We start from the raw sequence: 13,462 nt of genomic DNA on the forward strand, positions 1-13,462 counted from the left end.
ACACGTAGATATAGGAATATCATTTATTTAAGTGAGGCATAAATGTAATAACAATTATGACAATAAAAATAGGGATAGATTGACATTTATTGAGCTCTTAGTATCTGGTAGGAACTGTTCTTAGCACTTTATAGAAATTATCTCATTTAATTTTCACAAAATTCCTCTGAAGCGTCTATTTTATAGGTCAGGAACCAAAGCACTTGGAAACAAGATCTTGAAGACTCGTTCAGGATCATGCAACCAGCAAATACAGTCAGAAGTTAAATCCCAAACTCCTATTTCCAGGCTCATGCTAATATGCCTTACTAAAATAAAGTGCTACAGGCTAGGAGGACATGAGGTCCAGAAAGTGTGGTCAATGCCAATCAGAGAAATTGAAGTGGTGAAGAAAGCTTCATAAATAAAAAAGAAACCTGAGGTTCATTTTAAAGATGCACAGTTCTTCACTATGGGAGGTATGAGGGCAGAAAAGGAGGGGAGGCTGTTCCGAAAATGGAAGCAGCATGAGTCAACCATGAGTTTTTGCAATAGAGAAGCAAAGGCTGTCTGCAACATGATTCAATTACAAGTCTTTGGAGAAGGAGAGATTGTCATTTTCTTTGTGATCTGAACCCTTACTGCTTAAGAGAGCTGGTGGTTTCTCTTTACCCTCGGGCACAGTTCTCAAAGTATACACAGCTGTCAGGGTGTCCACAAGGCCAAAACTATTTTCATGAAAACAGTAATATGTTATTTGCCTTTTTTTCATTCTCATGACTTCATGAGTGTATGATGGAGTTTTCTAGAAATTACAGGATGTGTGATATAGAGACATTAAATTTGAGAGCAGATATGAGAATCCAGCTGTTTTCTGTTAAGTCATACAATAAAGATACTTGTAAAAATGTAAAACAATGCTGCTCTTCTCACTTTTTTTGTTCTTGAAAATGTGGTTATTTTCATAAAATGTTATTTATATTAACAAGACGAGGACTTATCTAAAATACGTATTCTAATAAGTTTTCTCAGTTTTAGTTTTTTTGTATGTTAAATATTCATAGGTATAACCCATATAAATAAATCTCCTAGAAGTTTTTTATATTTTTTGAGTATAATGGATTTCTGAGACCCAAAAAAATTTAACAAGCACTGCTCCAGAATATCAGGCACATGGTGAGTACAATCCAACATCTTCCAGGAAAATTCTGAGCCTACTGAGGATAAGGTAGGGTGCAGGGGTGGGGCGAGACAGACAAGGGAAGAGGGAATGGATGGAAATATTTACTGGGGAAAGGGCTGTCTTTTGCTTGACATTGTTTCCCAGTAAAGCTATTATCAGAGAAAAATTATAGATAGAAGACTGAGCAATTCATGGAGCAGAGATATTAGATCATGAAGGAATTCAAAGCTTTATAAGAAATGAAGTGAAGGATGAAATCCCGGTGGGTGGAAGAACAGAACATAAGTGAGTAGGGATGTTCTGATTGGAGTATCTGACTGGAGTGAAATCAAATTTGTCATACTGTTATCAGGTTTTATTTTCTATATTTGTGATGAAGTCTCATTTGCAGAATAAATGTACACATCATGGAGTGCATGTGCAGAGATGAGCTCATGTACTTGTGCCAGCTCTTTTTTTAAGTGTCCTCCACACCAAGTGTGGAGCCTAATGTGGGGCTTGAACTCATGACCCCGAGATCATGAGTCAGATGTTCAACTGAGCCACCCAGATATTCCACTTTTGATAGTTCCATCTTATCTGTAATAGTCATGGTTTTCTTTTCTTCTGAGGCATGAATGGGAGACAGCAATCCTCCTTTCTTCAATCCCTAGAGTGAAGCTTAGGAGAGAAATAGAATCAAGGCATATTTACAAAGAAAATCTGACGACCAATCTGCTGTCGGACATAAGAGGGGACGGAATGTGGTCAGACCATTAGGGTTTCTAGCTTTGCTTGCAGCAGATGATGTTGTCATGACCCAGGAGGAAAATCCCAGGGCATGGGGCCAGCTGAAGGGGAAATACTGCACTCAATCTCAGAAATACAGAATATATGACACAAATGCATTGTGTTCCGAACACCTGGATCCTGATTCTTGGGTATTTACTGACCAATGTGACAAATACATATATTCATGGAATTATTGTTTTAGAACCAGAAGGACCAAAAAGATTATGGAATTCTTGCATATGGAAAGGGAAGTCTGTAGAGGTTAGGTCTTAGTCGACGTAGGACAATTAAGAGCAGGACACCCAGGACTAATTTCCTAATCCAGGGCTCTTTTCTGATACCAAGTGGCCCTAAACTGAAAGACTCTAGTCATCCTAATTGGATGCAGGTTCGAGACCTCATTCATGAAAATACACTTCACCAGTTTGGTGCAATGGAGCAAAGCAATTTAAATGACTCTAAACCTGTGTATGTTTATTTATTATTTTTTAAGATTTTATTTATTCATGAGAAACACACAGAGAGAGGCAGAGACACAAGCAAAGGGAGAAGCAGGCTCCAGGCAGGGAACCCGACGTGGGACTCAAGCCCAGGTCTCCAGGATCACACCCTGGGCTGAAGGTGGCGCTAAAGCGCTGAGCCACCTGGGCTGCCCTGAACCTGTGTATGTTTAGATTCACAGAATGCTTTCAAATATAAATGTTTAAATTGTAAATAAAGCAAAATATGTAAGTTCTTAAAAACTTTGTGGAGGGAAAAGAAAGCTAAGATAGGAAACAAAAGTGGGTTATATAAAGTGAGTGAATGGAGCACAATACAGTATTTGTAGCAGACCAGATAAGAAGTTAGAAGGAGGAAGGATTGGAATTAGGCCTTGAAAAAAGAGTTGAGTTTATGGGCAATAATAGTGAACAGTTACTGTTGCCATGTGCCAAGCACAGGTTCCAAGGTCAAGCCAAGACAGTCATAAGCAGGAAAGGTACGTGATTTGAGGACCAAAGGACCAGTCTTCTTATTGTAGCAGGAGTATACTAGAGAGTCGGGAAAAATAAGATTAAGAAGGCCTTTAAGGAAAAAAAAAGTACTAGAGTGGATATTGTAGAAGGAGGAAGATTGTTTATATTCAAAAATCATTTAGAGGCCTTTGAGCCTTTTGATTTGGTTACTTGTAACATTGCATTATTGAAAATAACATTAAACCTAATACAAATCAGATAGTTTAGAGAAAGAAAATTCTTAGTAAGAGGTTATACCGTTCAACACAAAACACATGACCTGAACTGTTTTTCAGGGTCAGATTAATATGAAAAGTTGGAAAACTGAATATAAGACTTTCTCTAATCCTGAGAAAACAGCTCTCCATATGTCCTTCTTCATAAGCCAGTAACCAACACATACTTAGGGATGTTTATTTTATGTTGTTAGGAATTTTCTGGAAGTAGTCACTTATTAAACTGGAATTGGTTGTTATATAACCCGCTGTTTTCATTACTGCTTTACAGTAAATTCTTAGAGTTTTCAGGTAAGATTTTAAAGTCAAGTATCTGAGGTGCTATCAGATGAAACAAATGTCAGATATTTGTACATGAAAATTGAATGATCAAATAATTGAATGACTATGGTGATTATAATTCCCATCTTCATTTACTACACATGAATTAATGTTTTTATGTATCTCATTTAAATTTCACAACTCTGAGATATAACATACATGTCAAAGATAAAATAATTGAAATACAAAGACAAATACAAATACAAATACAAAGTTGATTTTTCCATATTACAGAGCTAGAAAGTAATGTCTTGTGGACTTAAAAGTGGATCTGTCAGACTCTAAAGCTTTTACTTATTTATTTTATTTATTTTCTTTTTCTAAAGCTTTTCTTTTTTTTTTAAGATTTTATTTATTTATTCATGAGAGACACAGAGAGAGAGAGCGAGAGGCAGAGACACAGGCAGAAGGAGAAGCAGGCTCCATGCAGGGAGCCCGATGTGGGACTCAATCCCGGGACTCCAGGATCACACCCTGGGCCAAAGGCAGGCACTAAACCGCTGAGCCACCCAGGGATCCCCTTTTTCTAAAACTTTTAATTCACTATGGTCCACTGTCTCTGAAAGCTTTCCCTACAACTAACTTTGTGACCTGAGGCAAAAAAAATCCTTGGACTCTGTTTCCTTACATGTAGAAATACTGCGTAGAATTAATAACCTTGAGGCCTTTAGCTCCTAGAACACTCTAGATCCTATAACTCATACAGAATAGGAATTATAAAAACTATAAAAATATAAATTTTTATTAACATAAAAAAGGGGAGATTAGGCTTATCAAGAAAATACTGTGTGTCTGGCACAAGTATGGGCACTAGCATTCAATTTATTTCATCTAATTTTCCCAGCTCTCAAAAGGAGAGTGTCATTTCCATTATTCACATGAATACATATTCAATGTACGTGAACACCCTGTCTGCGTACAGATGCAGCTAATTGGTCATAAAACCATTACGTGACCTAAGGTCTCACCGACATCATAAGTCACTCTTTTTACTCATCTTCAGAAAGAAAGAGAAAACTTTAGTAAAAGAAACCATTAGATATTTAGCTAATTTGCATTTCAGATTCATGTGTCACTTTGATGATTTCAGCCCAATTTTACGTAATAAATGAAGGCTAACTTTGGATGTTTTAATAGCCTTGGTCATACTGAAATAACTTTCAAAGAAATAACTGAGGAGTTACAAGAAGCAGCTGTTAGTCCTGGCTTAAAATCTAAAAGAAGCAAAGAGATAAATATTGTTGACAGGTTTAGGTTATATTTAGACCTTATAGCATCAGTATTTGTGCATAAATGATATCAATGAATATTTCTCATGCTTCTCTCATATGATAACAGGAAGTGAATTTTCATTTACCAAAAATTCTGTGGTTGTGATTAAATTACCTTGATGCACAGGCTTATGGATATTATTACTTTCTTCTCTTGCGAAAGAAATTCTCATGTGTTTGAAGATTTTTTTGGTTTATATTTTCATAGATTTTTAAGGTTTGAAAATTATCTAAGGGCTTTTTCCTCCTTGGCTCCTGTATTAGTCAGAGTTCTACAGAGACACAGAATCAACAACATGTATTTATCTACCTACCTATCAAGAAAGAGATTTTTGATATAGAATTGGATCATGAAATTAGAATGAAAGCTCCAAAACCAGGAGAGTAACTAATGCAGTTCTAGTCTGAAGACCAGCACGCAGAGACCCAGGAGAGCCAATGGTGCAGATGGAGAGAAAGGCAGTCTGCTGGAGAATTCTCTCTTGCTCAAGGAAGCTGATCTTTTTTGTCCTATTCAGGCCTTCAAATGATTGGACAGGGCCCACCCACATTACAGAGGGCAATTTATTAATTCAAAGTTCACTCAACTGAGTGCTAATCTCATCTAAAATCACCCCATTTCATGTCTTAAAGAAAAGTACATAACCATCTCTGTACCAAAACTATCAGGTGTTAACAAAATTGTTAATTTGGATGCTCAAAATTATGAAAAACTCAAAGAAAAAATCTTTTCCTTGGTAAATTATTTAAGACGCCTTTCACGTGTTAAGTGGGAAGAAGGTGTTTTAATATATAACTAGTAATATTATATGAAAATTCAGTTCATTATGTTTAGTAAAATAGAGACTTAAGATATTTTTCTGATAGTACCTTTTAAAACACGCAGTCCAGTTGATTAAATATTTTTTAATTTCTAAGAGAGTTTATATTTTACTGAATAGTATGAAAGAGGGCTATAAGTCAAAAAATTTAAGTATTAGAATTTCCTGGGATCCCTGGGTGGCGCAGCGGTTTGGCGCCTGCCTTTGGCCCAGGGCGCAATCCTGGAGACCCGGGATCGAATCCCACGTCGGGCTCCCGGTGCATGGAGCCTGCTTCTCCCTCTGCCTGTGTCTCTGCCTCTCTCTCTCTCTGCCCCTCTCTCTCTCTCTCTCTCTCTCTCTCTGTGACTATCATAAATAAATAAAAATTTAAAAAAAAAAGAATTTCCTATGCCAGTTTCTTGCTAGAATCATAAATAGTTATAACCATTTGTACTGTTATGTATTTGGGTTTGGTATTTGTTAGTAATGATCATTCACAAATTATTCCTTTTTCTTTTTTTGCATGTAAAATCAGGCAAAGATGCCTGAAGATGCCACAAACTCCACATTATTGAAACTTGTTTCCTTACCCTCTAATTTGTCCCAAATCATCTCTCTGTTCTGGCCAGTTTGGAGAAAAATATGGTATGAATGTCAAATCAGAACACTTTCTTCCTCTGCTTTCGCTGAAAGTCAGTTTTCCAAAGTGTCAACCACCACCTGAGCCCCCAGTTCCCCAAAGCACAAGTCAAGACGCTTGAATATACATTCAAGGAGGTAGCCATGCCCTAGTTTTGTAACCTTCAACTGATGACTCCCCACCAACTTATGAAAGGGGTCAAAGAAGCTGTATTGAAAATGAGAAAGCCAACCCTACAAGCATAAAGGAAATTTTTTAAAAATAGCATTAATTTCTTTTTAAAGACCGAATGAGCATATCACAGTGATTATTCCAATATTAAAATTGTTCAGGCTTTAGACTGTTTGTGCATCCTAGGTCTTTACTTATTTGTTGTTGTTATTACTATTATTAATTAGAGGATAGAAGCAAAGATGACAATTACTGAATCTGATTTACCAGTGCACCTCCACAGTATTAGCAATGGTAGGAGTGTACATGGCTGTCGGTACTTGGTAAATGGTAATTCCCACAGTGGTATTGCCTCCCCACCATCCTGTGCCCAGTACCAGCCCTTCCAAAGTGATGTCCAGGCCATTTCTAGTCAGAAACTTAGGCAACACCTTTGTATATAAAGGGAATGAAGTCACTGACTTGGTTTGCATCACAAAATATACAAAAAGTAGTATATACGATCTCATTTCAATCTATGTACAATTTTTTTCCAGCATAGCCATAATTTTACATGCAAAATTTTAAAAGTGAGTTTACATGAAATTGAAACTTGGTTTTCATCCAGCCCCTGGTCCTTTAAACCCTGGAAGCTTCCTCACATAATGCCCATGTGATTTGTAAAACAAATTGAAACCTGCAGCACACTCAGCACCTGTCCCCCTCTACCTCCTCCCTCCTTGCTTGGACACGTGTGTTGGTGCATGCCTCCCCCTGAGCCTGTCTCCTCAGGAGCTCTGCAGTCTTCAGTTGTCACCGGCCTCATAGTAGAGTTTGGGCCTCTTGGACAAGTACTTCCTAGACCGACTCCAGCTCTCTTATTTCTTGGCTGTTCACATCCCACCACTATGTCAGATGAGAAAAACTCCAAGTCCACCTCCTGAATCCTGAAATTGGATCCTTGGAAGCTCATGTCTGCGCAGTACATCTCCCTGGCCTCCACTATTGGGAATTCCACACAGTCTGCCCTGCCATATTCACAATCTAAGATGCGAATAAGAACTGATAGTACACAGTGCTGCCATCACCGTGAAGGTAAGAAGCAAGAGGGAGAATATTCCAGACGATGGAAACAACATACCCAAGGAATACAAATTCTTATTGATAATTCAAGGCTGACTTCTATCACATCTCCTCCACAAACTATTTTGATTTGCCTCCTCCTCTGTCACCAGATGGCTCTGTTTTCTCTAGTCTTTCACTGAATTTATATGACAGACTTCAGTACAGAATAGCACTCACAGAATGTATTATTTATGATCCACTTTATACTTTACCCAAAGCCATCTATCTGTTTAAACTGAAGTTATGTAATATATCCTGACTTGAGAGGAAACACTTTCTCTTTCAGTCTCGGATGAAGGCTAAAGTGGAATTCTCTTCTCTTGCTTCCCCACTATTCCAAGTCCATATTTTGGACACACACCCCCACACACACGCCCCAGCCAGTTTTGGTTTGTTATGGTCAGTTACTAGGGAACACAAAAACCATAGAGTAGCATTTCCCTTCCCATAAGACTATAATCTGGAAGTTTCATCTGACCAACAACTATTTTCAGACCAGAAAATTTATAAGAATGGCCTCTGAACAATCCAGCTATGCCAAAAATCCCCATGTACACAGTCTTACAGATCTTACTTATGGGAAAGATTCCAGGCCTTTATTCATAGAGAAATTACACTAATCAGAGACACTGTTCTAACAACAATCTTGCTTATCAGATTTGAATTCCACAACAATAAAGCTGAAAGAGAAAGGAGTGGTTTGAAGAAATTACTTCAAGGAAACATGTAAAGCATGGGGAAATGGCAGTTGATCACAAATGAAACAGACATGAGAACACTCAAATCAGTTCGATCTGAGCAAGGAATGACATATTTTAGAAAGACCTCCCTCCAAATGATTCAAATTGATAAATTCTTAAAACTTTTTTTTTTTTTTTTTTATGGAGAATACATTTTTTAAAAGTCTTAGGACCTAAGAGAATAAGGTCTTGGGCTATTAGGCAAGATTTTATTACATTTGACAATGGTTACCCTCAGGTATTATGCAGTAGAACAGCAACACTCAAGTAGAATAGTTACTACTCTTCCGGGCAACTACTACATGCTCTTACACATTGAGCTGGATGCTTACAAGCACTAGCACTTATTCTTTTACATAATAAGAGACACAGTCTCCATTTTACAAGTGAAGCACAGAAGTGAAGGAGTCCAAGTTTATGCTGCCCAAATGTATTCGACATTATTTTATTTTATTTTTTTAAAGATTTTATTTGTTTATTCATGAAAGACACACACATAGAGAGGGATATATATAGATAGAGGGAGAAATAGGCTCCCTGTGGGGAGCCCAATGAGGAACTAGATCCCAGGACCCAGGGATCATGACCTGAGCCAAAGGCAGACGGTCAACCACTGAGCCACGCCAGCATCCCTGTATGCAACAATTTAATTGTACACTGAAGTCCTAGGCTGGATGCTGTCTGTTGGTTGAACACTGGGAACAAGAGAAAGACAGTCTGTGCATTGAAAATTAAATAGGACTGTTCTTCTTTGTCGAGCCGCCATGACAGCCTGTCCTGCATTCCTTAAGGAGGATGATGAGCCAGAACTAACTAGAAAGTGAAGTCTCATCAGAGAGCAAGGGACTTGCGAGCTTAAGAGACCCTTGACTGAGGAATAACAAAAAAACCTTTTAAAAAAAAGCACTTGTGTTGTGGGAATGGGTGGTTCTGAATATATCTAAACTATTTTGGACAAGACAGAAAAACTCTAGACCAAACTAAAACAACTACAGTGAAAGTTTTAATTCTAAGAATGACTTCTAAAAACATGAATTTAATATTTTTTGAAGAATATTCCAGATAGAAACATAATTACTTTATCTTTCATCTATTGCAGAAAAGCCAATTTGTATGACTATTAGGCCAAGTTTCATTTTCCCAGGAAGACTCCTTTTTCCACAAAACAAGGAGTGCATTGTGGGGGGCTGGAGGGGTGGGCGTGTTGCAGCAGCAACTTTCCCTTCGCTAAAGGAGAACCTAAGGACAAAGGCCAACTGGACATCTACATCTATGTATCCCACATACAGTTCTTTTTTTTTTTTTTTTTTTTTAAGATTTTAATTATTTGACACAGAGAAAGAAAGCACAAGAGGAGGAGCGGCAGGCAGAGGGACAGGGAGTAGTGGGCTGCTCGCTGAGCCAAGAGCCTGACTCAGAGCTTGATCTCAGGACCTTGAGATCATAACCTGAGCTGAAGGCAGATGTTTTACCTACTAAGCCACTCAGGTACCCACACACACATTTCGAGTGGAACAGTTCAAACTGGGATCTTTTCATCCAAACTTTTCTCCTCAACCTGTGTCTCTTCCCTACCAACCCGATACTGTATTTCTCAGTTCTGAGTTCCTCATCCCTCTCTCTAGCTAATTCATTCCCTGGAAGCAGCGCCAAGCCCCCACCCGAATCTGTGCCCTGACTCACTCAACACAAGATCTACTGAGGGTCTACCATGTGCCAGCAGCTACGCCAGCTGCCAGGGATATAAAAGTAAAAAACCCAGACACTGTCCTGATCTTCATTAAGCTTATATTCTGCTGCAGAAAACCAATATTAAATGAATACTTGGCCAAGTTTTTTTTAAGTACTAGTGTTGTCAATGCTGAGAAGATAATGTGCATATTTATGCCACAGAGAATATAACTGAGACTTAACAGACATGGGGGGAGAAGAGGGAGCAGTTGGTTAGGGTGACAGTCTCAGAAGCAGCTACATATGTACTGCTCAAAGCACGGGAGGGAGGGTGCTGGTTACCTGAAAAGCAGGTGGAGTGGGGAGAGGGTGGGTACAGGAGAAGCATGCTACAGGGAGGAGAAACAGTGTGGGGAAAGGCACCAACTGGGCAAGGATTCTGAGGAGATATGGAGCTAAGAGGCACCCACTGAAGGAGTGTGGTGACCTGGGAATGATCTGGCAAAAACTGAGTTGAGACAGATGCTGGTGAGCAGTGGAAAGGTTTTAAGCTCTGGTTTGAGAGTGAACAGAAGGTGGGGGTTAGGGGGAAGGCATAAGTGGACTGACAGAAACCAAGGTGCTGTGTCCAGCTCTAGACGTGCAGAGTTTGAGATGTGAGGGATACCAGTGAAGAAATCAAGTAGGTGCACAGACATTCAGGCCTGAAGTTCAGAAGGGGGTTCTAAGTCGTTGATAGACACAGAAAGTTCTTTGGACGTGGGTGCTGGGTGACATCATGGAAGGGAGAGACAATTCTTAAGAAGAACACATAATGAAGAGGAAGAGGGCCTAAGGTGAAGAACTTGTATATTTAAAGAATGCACAAGGGGAGATCTGCCACAGGGCACCAGGGAGGCAGGTAGCAAAGCAGTAGGTGAAGGATAGAGAATGTTTCACAAAGTAGGGAAATATGTTGTTGGCACCCACAGAGCTGGGGGAGACAGAGCCAGATCTTTTGCCACTTATTAGTATGAGCGATTGGTGGGGTAGTTACATTAGAATAATGAGGTCAGAAGCCTGAGAAAGGGAGGGAAGAGGATAAGATGGTGTAGGAAACTTGAAGAAGTCTGTGAATATAAGGATTGGGAAGTGGAGAGGCAGGAGATGGGAAGGTACATTCCAGGGAGATTTTGTGATTGTTCCTTTTTTCTCCTTCATGTCAGAGTTTATATTTTTACAGTAAAACTTCATATAGAGATAGAGGCAGAGAAGTTCAGGGGACAAGAGTGGTCCTGGGAAGACTGGATGATTGACATACTAGGGCACCTAGTTGGGGCTGGCAATCCATTTCAGATGTGGATCTGCATTTGAAAGAAAAGGGGCCGTTTGCTCCATGGAATTCAAGAGGGAAGAAACAAAGGATAGCATAGCTTATGGAATATGGCAATCTTCTGGCAAGAAAGGAAGGCTTGGTCATTTAACGTCTGTTGATCTCTCTTTGATTAGGAAGCAAGTCAAACAGGTGTGAGGGGAACAGAGGGTAAATCAGTGGCTGGGAGTGAAAGAAATAATTGTTGGAAACAACTGAAAAGCAGCTAGGCAAGGAAAAACTGAGATTGCAAGACAGAGTCTCTCAAATGAAGCTGACATCTGGGAATTAACAGAGGTATCCATTTCCTGGTTTTTTTTCTTTTCTAGCAAACTCATTCCTCAAGGCTTGACCAATAGTCTTCCATTCTAGGAGGACTTGCCATTGTAGAGGAAGAAAAGGTTTTCCTCAACTCTCTTTAGGTCCCTGGCTGGGTCTGAAAATTAAACTAACAAGAGAGATTAATGGGAGAAAAGCATGCATATTTATTTAAGGTAAGTTAAGGGAATGAATACCCAAAGAAATAGTTACATCTGAGTATTTTTAAAGCTAGGTTTGATGAAGAATGGGTGATCATATAGAAATCAGATAAGTCAGTGTATGAATTTAAGTGTAGAGAACTGGAGGATATTTAGCAAGACCTGTCTGTTCAGATTCTTCTCGGAATCTCTATATCTTTGGAGATAAGGATGCTCTTTTTGTACAGGTTTGGGGAGAGCACCTCTTGCATGAGGGTCTTAAGACCTGCTGCAGGGGAGAAGAGTGGGAGGTCGGAGAGAGCTTCCTGCTTCTGCAGTCTTGTCAAACTCCTTCAGCTTGAGATATTCAATATGCTGGGGTGCCATATACTGGGCAGGTGAGTCCTGAACCCCATCACCATCTCTCTACCACAAAGAAAGAGTGGGTCACTCTATTGTAAGCTCTTATATCCTTCTATTCATGACTCTTAAAAAAAAAAAAAAGAACTTAACACATCACTGTGTTATTTGCTCAAGTGTTTTTCTCCTCAACTAGGCTTTAAACTCACCAAGGAAAATAACTGCTCAGGTTTGCTCGTTGCCAGATTTTAGCAGTATCTCAACAAATGACAAATGGCAGCAATGAAAAAAAAATTGAAATGTCATTTCTCCGCTCCAAGGGTATTAACAATATCGAATAATGATGGGGATAAAAAGAAGGATATATAAGTGTTGCTGAAAGGTTTACTTTACATTAACAACAAAAAACAAACATTTCCCAGGGAGCTAGAAACTTCTAAATAATATGTAGAGAAGGAAGTGTCTTCAAATTAACCTGAGACAATAAATAATCAACCACAAGTGCTATGAGGGATCTGTATAGTGGCAAGCAAGATGGATAGCTGATATGAAATCTTTAAGTCTGGGTTTTTTTTAATAGAAATTTCAATAGAGGTTTTGCATCTCCTCCAAGCTTCCTTTTAGCAAAATTTCCCTATAGGCAACCCTTTATCATAAAGTCTGCTCTTGTAACAAAAAAAAGCCATTCCAGCAGCAGCAGATTGGCTTTCAAACACCTCTGTACCCACCTAATAACACAATTGGAAATTCACAGTCACATATGGGATAGGGGTGGCCAACTGGCTCCCTCACTCATACTTTATGTCTCATTTCCAATTATATTTTGTGCTTAAATTACAGGAATCTTGAATCCCTGGTTTATATGTGCATGTATAGAGTGTGTACATATACATGTACATGTAAATATATGTGTATGTCCATTTATATGCATGTATTAATGCATATATTTACTTATGCATTTAATAAAAATATCTTTCTAAAATAATTTATTTAAAATATTTAGTAACAGAGAAGCTCAAAAAAGTAAGTAAAAAATTACACATGTCACTAAGAAGAAATTTCATCATTATCATCTGCTGAGCATCACTGCACCAATTTAAAAAAAAATTTAGGTATAATTGGCATATAACATTACATTAGTTTTGGTGTGTACAATATAATGATTATGTATAGTGAAATGATCACCACAATAAGTCTACTTGACATCTATTATCATACATGGTTATATTTTGTGATACTTAAGATCTACTCTGTTGGCAACTTACAAATATGTAATACAGTAATATTAACTATAGCAGCAATTTATTTTTATAGATTTCAGACAGAAAGATAGACCAATGGATAAACGGATGGATGGATGGTTGGATGGATGGTTGGATGGATGTATAAGTAGGTAGATAGGTGATCA

General features: G+C 38.5%; 1 protein-coding gene across 10 annotated transcripts in view; it reads right to left on the reverse strand.

Annotated features, from left to right (window-relative positions):
• The window catches only part of PLA2G4A (phospholipase A2 group IVA), a 150,883-nt gene that overhangs the window by 55,541 nt on the left and 81,880 nt on the right, over nt 1-13,462 (reverse strand). The window lies entirely within an intron of this gene.

Source organism: Canis aureus, chromosome 6, assembly GCF_053574225.1.
Source record: "Canis aureus isolate CA01 chromosome 6, VMU_Caureus_v.1.0, whole genome shotgun sequence".
Taxonomy (NCBI): Eukaryota; Metazoa; Chordata; class Mammalia; order Carnivora; family Canidae; genus Canis; species Canis aureus.